We start from the raw sequence: 3,469 nt of genomic DNA on the forward strand, positions 1-3,469 counted from the left end.
TGTTTTCTTTGTAAAAAACATTTTATTTTATGTGCCCTGGTGTTTCTACTTGCATGTGTGTCTGTGGGAAGGTGTCAGAACTCCTGGAGTTGCAATTATGGACAATGGTGAGCTGCCATGTGGGTGCTGGGAATTGAACCCAGGTCCTCGGAAGAGCAGCCAGTGCTCTTAACCTCTAAGCCATCTCTCCAGCCCCCAAACAGGTCTTTTATTTTATTTTATTTTATTTTAATTTTTATTTTTTCTAAATAGGTCTTTTAAAATGTTCATTAAAAGTGAGAAGCGATCTGATAGTGTAGGTCAGTTGGTAGAGCGCTTGCCTATCATTCATGAGGTCCTGGGTTTGAGCTCCAGCACCACATAAGCAAGTGTAGTGACACGCTACCAACCATCAGGAAGTGGAAGCTGAAGGGTCAGAAGTTCAAAGTCATCCTGGCTTTGGTTTGGGCTGCATATGATTCTGCCATTAAACAAACAAACAAACAAATAAGCAAATCAAGCCAGGTGCACTGGGGCATACCTACATTCCTAGTACTTGAGAAGCTGAAGCAGAAGAGTCTGGAGTTCAAGGTCAACCTAGGCTTGTATCAAAAAACAAAAGCTGAGATGTTGTGGTACACGAGGCCTTTAGGCAGGAATCTCTCTCTCTCTCTGACTATGTAGAGCCTGTCTCAAACACACAAAACCAACAAAAAGTAAAAAATTGATATCCAGTTTTTAACAGGACAAAGAAATCATCCAGTTATTATACAGCTGGGCTGCAAAGGGAGCCACACAAGCAATAAAGGCCACAGTGGAGTTTGACCAAAGGGTGGACAGAGAAAAGTTCCAGTTCCGGTTTAGGAAGAGAGGTTCTCAAATATCAGCACAAAGCTCCTTCATGATCCTGCTGAACCGAGGCGGATTTATCAAAGTCCAGCTGCAGACATTATCAAGGATCCTGCATGCAACCACATTCTGATTCAGTTGGATTTGATATGTGTCTTTGTTCCAAGAGCAGATCAATACTAAAAGCACCATTAAAGCTATCCTTATGAGCTTGCTGGCCTGAGCCCTGGACTCTAGAACTCAGGCCAAAAGCAATCTTTTGACAACTCCGCAACAACACAGCTCCTGCTTCCAGCCAGTTGTCTGACCTGGTCCACAGCCTTTGCCGCCCTGTTTACACAGCTCCAGTTTCCGACTCAAAGTCCAGGCAATTGCTGGTTCCAGTGAGGTGCTGGAAGCTGGACTCAAGTAGAGGAATGCCACACGATGCAACATGTCCTTGTTGGGGCACAGAAAACACCCCAAACTGTGGCACATACTGAATGATGTCAGGCTTCATAGTCTCAAAACATTCTGTATTCCTGTTTCTCAGCCTTTTTTTCTCCTGAAACATGACATAAAACTAGAACTGCTTTTCCAGCAAGCTTAAAACTAAAGTGAGTCCTCTAACCGCCCTCTCTCTGCTTTCTGTCTAGGAGGTGGTCATGAAGATGTTCTCTGTGCTGAGGTGGGGAAGCCCATAACATTTCCACCACTGGGGGACTGATGTAAGAGGACATTGAGATCTAGGCAAAAACAGCAGAGAAGAAACTCTGACTGACCAGTTCCTAATAGGTGTGGCATTTTACACACACACTCCCCACCCCATGGTTCTTTGCTCCGAACTCCTACCAACACAAGTCATAAAAGCTCAGCTTTCTTTTTTTGTTTTTGTAGGGGGTTATAGAAACTCCAGTCTTCCCCACCTTTCTGCATTAGAGATGACCATAAATCTTTTTTGTTTTTCCTCGAGACAGGGTTTCTCTGTAGCTTTGGAGCCTGTCCTGGACTAGCTCTGTAGACCAGGCTGGCCTCGAACTCACAAAGATCCACCTGGCTCTGCCTCCCTAGTGCTGGGATTACAGGTGTGTGCCACCACCGCCCTGCCCAGACCATTCTCTATGTATTCTTTTGTGTGTGTGTGTGTGTGTGTGTGTGTCTGTGTATGTGTGTGTTTGCACATGTATGTGTGAATTCATGAGCACATGTGTATTGCCAGAAATTAATCTTGAGTCTTATTCCTTAGGAACCACATACCTTGATTTTGATTAAGATCACCTGTTGCTCTTTTAGAGGACCCAGGATCAATTCCCAGCACTCACATGGTGGTTCACAACTGTCTGTAGTTCCAGTTCCAGGGGATCTGACACCATCTTCTGGCATTTTTGGGCACTGCATGTACATGGTGCACAGACATACATTCAGGCAAAACAACCATATACACAAAGTAAAAATAAGTAAATCCTTTTTAAAAAATTTATTTATTTATTTATTTATTGTGTATGCAGTGTTCTGCCTGCATGCCAGAAGAGGGCACCAGATCTCATTACAGATGGTTGTGAGCCACCATATGGTTGCTGGGAATTGAACTCAGGACTTATGGAAGTACAGCCAGTGAGTGCTCTTAACCACTGAGCCATCTCTCCAGCTCCATAAATCCTTCTTCTTTTTTTAAAATTATTATTATTATTATTTATTTATTTTTTTTGGGGGGGGGTTTCGAGCCAGGGTTTCTCTGTGTAGCTTTGCACCTTTCCTGGAACTTACTTGGTAGCCCAGGCTGACCACAAACTCACAGAGATCCACCTGGCTCTGCTTCCCGAGTGCTGGGATTAAAGGCGTGCGCCACCACCACCCGGCCATAAATCCTTAAAAAAGAATTTTTGCAGATCTGACCTTAGATGAAGAGGTACAGATAGTCAATGACTGCTGAAGGAAGAGAATCAGTTTTCTCCAGGGATGAGCTCCCTGATAGGTTTACCTGATAGGTACACACACACACACACACACACACACACACACACACACACACACACACAGGCTACTGGTTATGTAGCCCAGTGGTAGAAGGAACTCTTGTGGGATGGAGCCATGACCATTTCCCTTGAGGTGTGGGACATCCACAGAGTTCTCTAGTATCAACCAAGCTCTTGCTGGTGTGTTTGTTGAACTTGTGTCTCTTTCACTAAAACTCTTGATCACTTCAGCTAAGAACATATTTTGTTCTCTTCTGGCTTGGGAGCAGATTCCTGCTGAGCGTTCTGAAAGAGAGGTGTCTTATTTCTCAATCTGCTAGGAAACTGAGTAAAAAAAAAAAACCCAAAAAACCCAAAATCTCATGATTGGGTTACTTGAAGCCATTTATTATTTGCTTTTTGTAGAGTTTAAAAAAAAGTTTTGTTGGAAGAGGCTGAGTGTGTCTTTGTTTCCAGATTTTAAGTTCATGGGGAAAATTAAATCTCCTTTTCCCTCCCCCATGTAATCTGACTCCATAAATCCTGGAAAAACAGAAGGTTCATAGTTGGGGAGAGCATTAATCAGCTCTTAAGAGAATGTGATCAGGAGGGGCATGACTGAACACAAACCAGGAGCATTGTGCACACTCTCATTCATCTGGCAGCAGGGTGGCAGTTCAGTGTCCCCCACACTGCTGACAATCAAA

Source organism: Onychomys torridus, chromosome 1 (genome assembly GCF_903995425.1).
Source record: "Onychomys torridus chromosome 1, mOncTor1.1, whole genome shotgun sequence".
In the NCBI taxonomy this organism is placed as follows: Eukaryota; Metazoa; Chordata; class Mammalia; order Rodentia; family Cricetidae; genus Onychomys; species Onychomys torridus.